We start from the raw sequence: 13,075 nt of genomic DNA, 5'->3' as shown, positions 1-13,075 counted from the left end.
TGAAGTAGAATATAAATAAAAATGAAAGTTGCATAAAATTAAAAATGGAAGTTCATTCCAGAAACCACCATACCTTAACGATCTATTTGGAAATTAAATAAAAAAAGGAAGTTTAAGAGAAAAGTAAATTTATTAAAAATGAAAGTAGAATATAAATAAAAATGAAAGTTGCATAAAATTAAAAATGGAAGTTCAATCCGAAAACCACTATACCTTAACGATCTATTTGGAAATTAAATAAAAATGGAAGCTGAGTGGAAAAGAAACATGAATAAAAAAGGAAGTTAAATAAAAATAAAAATGGAAGTTGCAGAAAATTAAAAATGGAAGTTCATTCCAGAAACCACTAAACCTTAATGATCTATTTAGAAATTAAATAAAAAAGTAAGTTTAATAGGAAAGTTAATTGAATTAAAATCTAAGTAGAATAAAAATAAAAATGAAAGTTGCATAAAATTAAAAATGGAAGTTCAATCCGGAAACCACTATACCTTAGTGATCTTGTTGGAAATTAAATAAAAAAGGAAGTTTAATAGGAAAGTAAATTGAATAAAAATGGAAGTTGAATAAAAATAAAAATGAAAGTTGCATAAAATTAAAAATGGAAGTTTAATCCAGAAACCACTATACCTTAAAGATCTATTTGGAAATTAAATAAAAAAGGAAGTTTAATAGAAAAGTAAATTGAATAAAAATAGAAGTAGGATATAAATACAAATGAAAGTTGCATAAAATTAAAAATGGAAGTTCAATCCAAAAACCACTATACCTTAACGATCTATTTGGAAATTAAATAAAAAAGGAAGTTGAGTAGAAAAGAAATTTGAATAAAAAAGGAAGTTAAATAAAAATAAAAATAGAAGTTGCAGAAAATTAAAAAAGGTAGTTCAATCCAGAAACCATATACCTTAACGATCTATTTGGAAATTAAATAAAAAATGAAGTTTAATAGAAAAGTAAATCGATTAAAAATGGAAGTAGAATATAAATAAAAATGAAAGTTGGATAAAATTAAAAATGGAAGTTCAATCCAGAAACCACTATACCTTAGCGATCTATTTGGAAATTAAATAAAAAAGGAAGTTTAATAGGAAAGTAAATTGAATTAAAATGGAAGTTGAACAAAAATAAAAATGAAAGTTGCATAAAATTAAAAATGGAAGTTCAATTCAAAAACCACTATACCTTAACGATCTATTTGGAAATTAAATAAAAAAGGATGTTGGGTAGAAAAGAAACTTGGATAAAAAAGGAAGTTAAATAAAAATAAAAATGGAAGTTGCAGAAAATTAAAAATGGATGTTCATTCCAGAAACCACTATACCTTAACGATCTATTTGGAAATTAAATAAAAAAGGAAGTTTAATATACAAGTAAATTGAATAAAAATGCAAGTTGAATAAAAATAAAAGTGAAAGTTGCATAAAATTAAAAATGGAAGTTCAATCTAAAAACCACTATACCTTAACGATCTTTTTGGACATTCAATAAAAAAGGAAGTTGAGTAGAAAAGAAACTTGAATAAAAAAGGAAGTTAAATAAAAATAAAAATAGAAGTTGCAGAAAATTAAAAATGGAAGTTCATTCCAGAAACCGCTACACCTTAACGAGCTATTTGGAAATTAAATAAAAAAGGAAATTTAATAGAAAAGAAAATTGAATAAAAATGGAAGTAGAATATAAATAAAAATGAAAGTTGGATAAAATTAAAAATGGAAGTTCAATCCAGAAACCACTGTACCTTAGTGATCTATTTGGAAATTAAATAAAAAAAGGAAGTTTAATTGGAAAGTTAATTGAATTAAAATGGAAGTAGAATAAAAATAAAAATGAAAGTTGCATAAAACTAAAATTGGAAGTTCAATCCAGAAACCACTATACCTTAACGACCTATTTGGAAATTAAGTGAAAAAGGAAAGTTTAATAGAGAAGTAAATTTAATAAAAATGGAAGTTGAATAAAAATAAAAATGAAAGTTGCATAAAATTAAAAATGGAAGTTCAATCCAACAACCACTATACCTTAACGATCTATTTGGAAATTAAATAAATAAGGAAGTTGAGTAGAAATGAAACTTGAATAAAAAAAGGAAGTTAAATAAAATAAAAAATGGATGTTCATTCCAAAAACCACTATACCTTAACGATCTATTTGGAAATTAAATAAAAAAGGATGTTTAATAGAAAAGTAAATTGAATAAAAATGGAAGTAGAATATAAATAAAAATGAAAGTTGCATAAAATTGAAAATGGAAGTTCAATCCAGAAACCACTATACCTTAGCGATCCATTTGGAAATTAAATAAAAAATGAAGTTTAATAGGAAAGTAAATTGAATTAAAATGGAAGTAGAATAAAAATAAAAATGAAAGTTGCATAAAATTAAAACTGGATGTTCAATCCAGATACCACTATACCTTAACGATCTATTTGGAAATTAAATAAAAATGGAAGTTTAACAGAAAATTAAATTGAATAAAAATGGAAGTTGAATAAAAATAAAAATGAAAGTTGCTTAAAATTAAAAATGGAAGTTCAATCCAAAAACCACTATACCTTAACGATCTATTTGGAAATCAAATAAAAAAGGAAGTTGAGTAGAAAAGAATCTTGAATAAAAAAAGAAGTTAAACAAAAATAAAAATGGAAGTTGCAGAAAACTAAAAATGGAAGTTCATTCCGGAAACCACTATACCTTAACGACCTATTTGGAAATTAAATAAAAAAGGAAGTTTAATAGAATAGTAAATTGAATAAAAATGAAAGTTGAAAAAAAATAAATTGAAAGTTGCATAAAATTTAAAACGGAAGTTCAATCCAAAAACCACTATACCTTAACGATCTATTTGGAAATTAAATAAAAAAAGGAAGTTGAGTAGAAAAGAAACTTGAATAAAAAAGGAAGTTAAACAAAAATAAAAATGGAAGTTCATTCCAGAAACCACTATACCCTAACGATCTATTTGGAAATTAAATAAAAAAAGAAGTTTAATAGAAAAGTAAATTGAATAAAAATGGAAGTTGAATAAAAATAAAAATGAAACTTGCATAAAATTAAAAATGAAAGTTCAATCCAAAAACCATTATACCTTAACGATCTATTTGGAAATTAAAGAAAAAAGGAAGTTGAGTAGAAAAGAATCTAGAGTAAAAAAGGAAGCTAAATAAAAATAAAAATGGAAGTTGCAGGAAATTAAAAATGGTAGTTCAATCCAGAAACCACTATACCTTAACGATTTATTTGGAAATTAAATAAAAAATGAAGTTTAATAGAAAAGTAAATTGATTAAAAATGGAAGTAGAATATAAATAAAAGTGAAAGTTGCATAAAATTAAAAATGGAAGTTCAATCCAGAAACTACTATACCTTAGCGATCTATTTGGAAATTAAATAAAAAAAGAAGTTTAACAGGGAAGTAAATTGAATTAAAATGGAAGTTGAGAAAAAATAAAAATGAAAGTTGCATAAAATTAAAAATGGAAGTTCAATCCAGAAACCACTATACCTTAACGATCTATTTGGAAATTAAATAAAAAAGGAAGTTTAATAGAAAAGTAAATTGAATAAAAATGGAAGTAGGATATAAATAAAAATGAAAGTTGCATAAAATTAAAAATGGAAGTTCAATCCAGAAACCACTATACCATAGTGATCTTCTTGGAAATTAAATAAAAAAGGAAGTTTAATAGGAAAGTAAATCGAATAAAAATGGAAGTTGAATAAAAATAAAAATAAAAGTTGCATAAAACTAAAATTGGAAGTTCAATCCAGAAAGCACTATACCTTAACGATCTATTTGGAAATTAAATAAAAAAGGAAGTTTAATAGAAATGTAAATTGATTAAAAATTGAAGTAAAATAAAAATAAAAATGGAAGTTCTATCCAGAAACCATTATACCTTAACGATCTACTTGGAAATTAAATAAAAAATGAAGTTTAATAGGAAAGTAAATTGAATTAAAATGGAAGTAGAATAAAAATAAAAATGAAAGTTGAATAATTAAAATTGTAAGTTCAATTCAAAAACCACTATACATTAACGATCTATTTGGAAATTACATAAAAAAGGAAGTTTAATAGAAATGTAAATTGAATAAAAATGGAAGTTGAATAAAAATAAAAATGAAAGTCGCATAAAATTAAAAATGGAAGTTCAATCCAAAAACCACTATACCTTAACGATCTATTTGGAAATTAAATAGAAAAGGAAATTTAATAGAAAAGTAAATTGAATAAAAATGGTAGTTGAATAAAAATAAAAATGAAAGTTGTATAAAATTAAAAATGGAAGTTCAATCCAAAAACCACTATATCTTAACGATCTATTTGGAAATTAAATAAAAAAAGAAATTGAGTAGAAAAAGAACTTTGAATTAAAAAGGAAGTTAAATAAAAATAAAAATGGAAGTTGCAGATAATTAAAAACGGAAGTTCATTCCAGAAACCACTATACCTTAACGATCTATTTGGAAATTGAATAAAAAAGGAAGTTTCATAGAAATGTAAATTGAATAAAAATGGAAGTAGGATATAAATATAAATGAAAGTTGCATAAAATTAAAAATGGAAGTTCAATCCAGAAACCACTATACCTTAACGATCTATTTGGAAATTAAATAAAAAAGGAAGTTTAATAGGAAAGTAAATTGAATAAAAATGGATGTTGAATAAAAATAAAAATGGAAGTTGCATAAAACTAAAATTGGAAGTCCAATCCAGAAATCACTACACCTTAACGATCTATTTGGAAATTAAATAAAAAAAGAAGTTTAATAGGATAGTAAATTGAATTGAAATGGAAGTAGAATAAAAATAAAATTGAAAGTTGCATAAAATTAAAAATGGAAGTTCAATCCAGAAACAACTATACCTTAATGATCTACTTGGAAATTAAACAAAAAATGAAGTTTAATAGGAAAGTAAATTCAATTAAAATGGAAGTAGAATAAAAATAAAAATGAAAGTTGCATAAAATTAGAAATGGAAGTTCAATCCAGAAACCACTATACCTTAACGATCTATTTGGAAATTAAATAAAAAAGCAAGTTTAATAGAAAAGTAAATTGAATAAAAATGGAAGTTGACTAAAAATAAAAATGAAAGTCGCTTAAAATTGAAAATGGAAGTTCAATCCAAAAACCACGATACCTTAACGATCTATTTGGAAATGAAATAAAAAAGAAAGTTTAATAGAAAAGTAAATTGAATAAAAACGGTAGTTGAATAAAAATAAAAATGAAAGTTGTATAAAATTAAAAATGGAAGTTCAATCCAAAAACCACTATACCTTAACGATCTATTTGGAAATTAAATAAAAAAGGAAGTTGAGTAGAAAAGAAATTTGAATAAAAAAGGAAGTTAAATAAAAATAAAAATGGAAGTTGCAGAAAATTAAAAAAGGTAGTTCAATCCAGAAACCATATACCTTAACGATCTATTTGGAAATTAAATAAAAAATGAAGTTTAATAGAAAAGTAAATTGATTAAAAATGGAAGTAGAATAAAAATAAAAATGAAAGTTGCATAAAATTAAAAATGGAAGTTCAATCCAAAAACCACTATACCTTAACGATCTATTTGGAAATTAAATAAAAAAGGAAGTTTAATAGGAAAGTAAATTGAATAAAAATGGAAGTTGAATAAAAATGAAAATAAAAGTTGCATAAAACTAAAATTGGAAGTTCAATCCAGAAACCACTATACCTTAGTGATCTTCTTGGAAATTAAATAAAAAAGGAAGTTTTATAGGAAAGTAAATTGAATAAAAATGGAAGTTGAATAAAAATAAAAATAAAAGTTGCATAATACTAAAATAGGAAGTTCAATCCAGAAACCACTATACCTTAACGATCTATTTGGAAATTAATTAAAAAAAGAAGTTTAATAGAAAACTAAATTGATTAAAAATTGAATTAAATAAAAATAAAAATGAAAGTTGCATAAAATTAAAAATGGAAGTTCTATCCAGAAACCACTATACCTTAACGATATACTTGGAAATTAAATAAAAAAGGAAGTTTAACAGGAAAGTAAATTGAATTAAAGTGGAAGTAGAATAAAAATAAAAATGAAAGTTGAATAATTAAAATTGTAAGTTCAATTCAAAAACCATTATACCTTAACGATCTATTTGGGAATTAAATAAAAAAGGAAGTTTAATAGAAAAGTAAATTGAATAAAAATGGAAGTTGAATAAAAAAAAAATGAAAGTCGCATAAAATTAAAAATGGAAGTTCAATCCAAAAACCACTATACCTTAACGATCTATTTGGAAATTAATTAAAAAAAGAAGTTTAATAGAAAAGTAAATTCAATAAAAATGGTAGTTGAATAAAAATAAAAATGAAAGTCGCATAAAATTGAAAATGGAAGTTCAATCCAAAAAGCACTATACCTTAACGATCTATTTGGAAATTAAATAAAAAAGGAAATTGAGTAGAAAAAGAACTTTGAATTAAAAAGGAAGTTAAATAAAAATAAAAATGGAAGTTGCAAAAAATTAAAAATGGAAGTTCATTCCAGAAACCACTATACCTTGACGATCTATTTGGAAATTAAATAAAAAAGGAAGTTTAATAGAAAAGTAAATTGAATAAAAATGGAAGTAGGATATAAATATAAATGAAAGTTGCATAAAATTAAAAATGAAAGTTCAATCCAGAAACCACTATACCTTAACGATCTATTTAGAAATTAAATAAAAAAGGAAGTTTAATAGGAAAGTAAATTGAATAAAAATGTAAGTTGAATAAAAATAAAAATAAAAGTTGCATAAAACTAAAATTGGAAATTCCATCCAGAAACCACTATACCTTAGTGATCTTCTTGGAAATTAAATAAAAAAGGAAGTTTAATAGGAAAGTAAATTGAATAAAAATGGAAGTTGAATAAAAATAAAAATAAAAGTTGCATAAAACTAAAATTGGAAGTTCAATCCAGAAACCACTATACCTTAGTGACCTTTTTGGAAATTAAATAAAAAAGGAAGTTTAATAGGAAAGTAAATTGAATAAAAATGGAAGTTGAATAAAAATAAAAATGAAAGTTGCATAAAATTAAAAATGGAAGTTCAATCCAGAAACCACTATACCTTAACGATCTATTTGGAAATTAAATAAAAAAGGAAGTTTAATAGAAAAGTAAATTGAATAAAAATGGAAGTAGGATATAAATAAAAATGAAAGTTGCATAAAATTAAAAATGGAAGTTCAATCCAAAAACCACTATACCTTAACGATCTATTTGGAAATTAAATAAAAAAGAAAGTTTAATAGAAAAGTAAATTGAATAAAAATGGAAGTTGAATAAAAATAAAAATGAAAGTCGCATAAAATTAAAAATGGAAGTTCAATCCAATAACGACTATACCTTAACGATCTATTTGGAAATTAAATAAAAAAAGAAGTTTAATAGAAAAGTAAATTGAATAAAAATGGTAGTTGAATAAAAATAAAAATGAAAGTTGTATAAAATTAAAAATGGATGTTCAATCCAAAAACCACTATACCTTAACGATCTATTTGGAAATTAAATAAAAAAGGAAATTGAGTAGAAAAAGAAATTTGAATAAAAAAGGAAGTTAAATAAAAATAAAAATGGAAGTTGCAGAAAATTAAAAATGGAAGTTCATTCCAGAAACCACTATACCTTAACGATCTATTTGGAAATTAAATAAAAAAGGAAGTTTAATAGAAAAGTAAATTGAATAAAAATGGAAGTAGGATATAAATATAAATGAAAGTTGCATAAAATTAAAAATGAAGTTCAATCCAGAAACCACTATACCTTAGTGATCTATTTGGAAATTAAATAAAAAAGAAGTTTAATAGGAAAGTAAATTGAATAAAAATGGATGTTGAATAAAAATAAAAATGAAAGTTGCATAAAACTAAAATTGGAATTTCAATCCAGAAACCACTATACCTTAACGATCTATTTGGAAATTAAATAAAAAAGGAAGTTTAATAGGATAGTAAATTGAATTAAAATGGAAGTAGAATAAAAATAAAAAAGAAAGTTGCATAAAATGAAAAATGGAAGTTCAATCCAGAAACAACTATACCTTAACGATCTACTTGGAAATTAAATAAAAAATGAAGTTTAATAGGAAAGTAAATTGAATTAAAATGGAAGTAGAATAAAAATAATAATGAAAGTTGCATAAAATTAAAAATGGAAGTTCAATCCAAAAACCACTATACCTTAACGATCTATTGGAAATTAAATAAAAAAGGAAGTTTAACAGAAAAGTAAATTGAATAAAAATGGAAGTTGAATAAAAATAAAAATGAAAGTTGCATAAAATTAAAAAAGGAAGTTCAATCCGAAAACCACTGTACCTTAACGATCTATTTGGAAATTAAATAAAAAAGGAAGCTGAGTGGAAAAGAAACATGAACAAAAAATGAAGTTAAATAAAAATAAAAATGGAAGTTCATTCCAGAAACCACTAAACCTTAATGATCTATTTGAAAATTAAATAAAAAAGGAAGTTTAATAGGAAAGTTAATTGAATTAAAATGGAAGTAGAATAAAAATAAAAATGAAAGTTGCATAAAACTAAAATTGGAAGTTCAATCCAGAAACCACTATACCTTAACGATCTATTTGGAAATTAAATAAAAAATGAAGTTTAATAGAAAAGTAAATCGAATAAATATGGAAGTTGAATAAAAATAAAAATGAAAGTTGCAGAAAATTAAATGTGGAAGTTAAATCCAGAAACCACTATACCTTAACGATCTATTTGGAAATTAAATAAAAAAGGAAGTTTTATAAAAAATTAAATTGAATAAAAATGGAATTTGACTAAAAATAAAAATGAAAGTCGCATAAAATAGAAAATGGAAGTTCAATCCAAAAACCACTATACCTTAACGATCTATTTGGAAATTAAATAAAAAAGGAACTTTAATAGAAAAGTAAATTGAATAAAAATGGTAGTTGAATAAAAATAAAAATGAAAGTTGTATAAAATTAAAAATGGAAGTTCAATCCAAAAACCACTATACCTTAACGATCTATTTGGAAATTAAATAAAAAAGGAAGTTGAGTAGAAATGAAATTTGAATAAAAAAGGAAGTTAAATAAAAATAAAAATGAAAGTTGCAGAAAATTAAAAAAGGAAGTTCAATCCAGAAACCATATACCTTAACGATCTATTTGGAAATTAAATAAAAAATGAAGTTTAATAGAAAAGTAAATTGATTAAAAATGGAAGTAGAATATAAATAAAAATGAAAGTTGCATAAAATTAAAAATGGAAGTTCAATCCAGAAACCACTATACCTTAGCGATCTATTTGGAAATTAAATAAAAAAGGAAGTTTAATAGGAAAGTAAATTGAATTAAAATGGAAGTTGAACAAAAATAAAAATGAAAGTTGTATAAAATTAAAAATGGAAGTTCAATTCAAAAACCAATATACCATAATGATCTATTTGGAAATTAAATAAAAAAGGAAGTTGAATAGAAAAGAAACTTGAATAAAAAAGGAAGTTAAATAAAAATAAAAATGAAAGTTGCAGAAAATAAAAAATGGATGTTCATTCCAGAAACCACTATACCTTAACGATCTATTTTGAAATTAAATAAAAAAGGAAGTTTAACAAGAAAGTAAATTGAATTAAAATGGAAGTTGAACAAAAATAAAAATGAAAGTTGCATAAAATTAAAAATGGTAGTTCAATCCAGAAACCACTATACCTTAACGATCTATTTGGAAATTAAATAAAAAAGGAAATTTAATAGAAAAGTAAATTGAATAAAAATGGAAGTAGGATATAAATAAAAATGAAAGTTGCATAAAATTAAAAATGGAAGTTCAATCCAGAAACCACTATACCTTAGTGATCTTCTTGGAAATTAAATAAAAAAGGAAGTTTAATAGGAAAGTAAATTGAATAAAAATGGAAGTTGAATAAAAATAAAAATAAAAGTTGCAGAAAACTAAAATTGGAAGTTCAATCCAGAAACCACTATACCTTAACGATCTGTTTGGAAATTAAATAAAAAAGAAAGTTTAATAGAAAAGTAAATTGAATAAAAATGGAAGTAGGATATAAATAAAAATGAAAGTTGCATAAAATTTAAAATGGAAGTTCAATCCAGAAACCACTATACTTTAGTGATCTTTTTGGAAATTAAATAAAAAAGGAAGTTTAATAGGAAAGTAAATTGAATAAAAATGGAAGTTGAATAAAAATAAAAATGAAAGTTGCATAAAATTAAAAATGGAAGTTCAATCCAGAAACCACTATACCTTAACGATCTATTTGGAAATTAAATAAAAAAGGAAGTTTAATAGAAAAGTAAATTGAATAAAAATAGAAGTAGGATATAAATACAAATGAAAGTTGCATAAAATTAAAAATGGAAGTTCAATCCAAAAACCACTATACCTTAACGATCTATTTGGAAATTAAATAAAAAAAGGAAGTTGAGCAGAAAAGAAATTTGAATAAAAAAGGAAGTTAAATAAAAATAAAAATAGAAGTTGTAGAAAATTAAAAAAGGTAGTTCAATCCAGAAACCATATACCTTAACGATCTATTTGGAAATTAAATAAAAAATGAAGTTTAATAGAAAAGTAGATTGATTAAAAATGGTAGTAGAATATAAACAAAAATGAAAGTTGCATAAAATTAAAAATGGAAGTTCAATCCAGAAACTACTATACCTTAGCTATCTATTGGGAAATTAAATAAAAAAGTAAGTTTAATAGGAAAGTAAATTGAATTAAAATGGAAGTTGAATAAAAATAAAAATGAAAGTTGCATAAAATTAAAAATGGAAGTTCAATTCAAAAACCACTATACCTTAACGATCTATTTGGAAATTAAATAAAAAAGGAAGTTGGGTAGAAAAGAAACTTGAATAAAAAAGGAAGTTAAATAAAAATAAAAATGGAAGTTGCAAAAAATTAAAAATGGATGTTCATTCCAGAAACCACTATACCTTAACGATCTATTTGGAAATTAAATAAAAAAGGAAGTTTAATTTACAAGTAAATTGAATAAAAATGCAAGTTGAATAAAAATAAAAGTGAAAGTTGCATAAAATTAAAAATGGAAGTTCAATCCAAAAACCACTATACCTTAACGATCTTTTTGGAAATTCAATAAAAAAGGAAGTTGAGTAGAAAAGAAACTTGAATAAAAAAGGAAGTTAAATAAAAATAAAAATGGAAGTTGCAGAAAATTAAATATGGAAGTTCATTCCAGAAACCGGTACACCTTAACGAGCTACTTGGAAATTAAATAAAAAAAGAAATTTAATAGAAAAGTAAATTGAATAAAAATTGATGTAGAATATAAATAAAAATGAAAGTTGGATAAAATTAAAAAAGGAAGTTCAATCCAGAAACCACTGTCCCTTAGTGATCTATTTGGAAATTAAATAAAAAAAGGAAGTTTAATAGGAAAGTTAATTGAATTAAAATGGAAGTAGAATAAAAATAAAAATGAAAGTTGCATAAAACTAAAATTGGAAGTTCAATCCAGAAACCACTATACCTTAACGATCTGTTTGGAAATTAAATAAAAAATGAAGTTTAATAGAAAAGTAAATTGAATAAATATGGAAGTTGAATAAAAATAAAAATGAAAGTTGCAGAAAATTAAATGTGGAAGTTAAATCCAGAAACCACTATCCCTTAACGATCTATTTGGAAATTAAATAAAAAAAGAAGTTTAATAGAAAAGTAAATTGAATAAAAATGGAAGTTGACTAAAAATAAAAATGAAAGTCGCATCAAATTGAAAATGGAAGTTCAATCCAAAAACCACTATACCTTAACGATCTATTTGGAAATTAAATAAAAAAGGAAGTTTAATAGAAAAGTAAATTGAATAAAAATGGTAGTTGAATAAAAATAAAAATGAAAGTTGTATAAAATTAAAAATGGAAGTTCAATCCAAAAACCACTATACCTTAACGATCTATTTGGAAATTAAATAAAAAAGGAAGTTGAGTAGAAATGAAATTTGAATAAAAATGGAAGTTAAATAAAAATAAAAATGGAAGTTGCAGAAAATTAAAAAAGGTAGTCCAAACCAGAAACCATATACCTTAACGATCAATTTGGAAATTTAATAAAAAATGAAGTTTAATAGACAAGTAAATTGATTAAAAATGGAAGTAGAATATAAATAAAAATGAAAGTTGCATAAAATTAAAAATGGAAGTTCAATCCAGAAACCACTATACCTTAGCGATCTATTTGGAAATTAAATAAAAAAGGAAGTTTAATAGGAAAGTAAATTGAATTAAAATGGAAGTTGAACAAAAAAAAAATGAAAGTTGCATAAAATTAAAAATGGAAGTTCAATTCAAAAACCAATATACCATAACGTTCTATTTGGAAATTAAATAAAAAAGGAAGTTGAGTAGCAAAGAAACTTGAATAAAAAAGGAAGTTAAATAAAAATAAAAATGGAAGTTGCAGAAAATGAAAAATGGATGTTCATTCCAGAAACCACTATACCTTAACGATCTATTTGGAAATTAAATAAAAAAGGAAGTTTAACAGGAAAGTAAATTGAATTAAAATGGAAGTTGAACTAAAATAAAAATGAAAGTTGCATAAAATTAAAAATGGAAGTTCAATCAAAAAACCACTATACCTTAACGATCTATTTGGAAATTAAATAAAAAAGAAAGTTTAATAGAAAAGTAAATTGAATAAAAATGGAAGTTGGACATAAATAAAAATGAAAGTTGCATAAAATTAAAAATGGAAGTTCAATCCAGAAACCACTATACCTTAGTGATCTTCTTGGAAATTAAATAAAAAAGGAAGTTTAATAGGAAAGTAAATTGAATAAAAATGGAAGTTGAATAAAAATAAAAATAAAAGTTGCATAAAACTAAAATTGGAAGTTCCATTTAGAAACCCCTATACCTTAACGATCTATTTGGAAAATAAATAAAAAAAGGAAGTTTAATAGAAAAGTAAATTGAATAAAAATGGAAGTAGGATATAAATAAAAATGAAAGTTGCATAAAATTAAAAATGGAAGTTTAATCCAGAAACCACTATACCTTAGTGACCTTTTTGGAAATTAAATAAAAAAG

This window comes from Camellia sinensis, unplaced genomic scaffold (genome assembly GCF_055761805.1).
Source record: "Camellia sinensis isolate YWXY unplaced genomic scaffold, ASM5576180v1 Unanchor1, whole genome shotgun sequence".
NCBI classification, from domain to species: domain Eukaryota; kingdom Viridiplantae; phylum Streptophyta; class Magnoliopsida; order Ericales; family Theaceae; genus Camellia; species Camellia sinensis.
The sequence above is the reverse complement of the archived record's forward strand: the minus strand, read 5'-3'. Positions refer to the sequence as shown.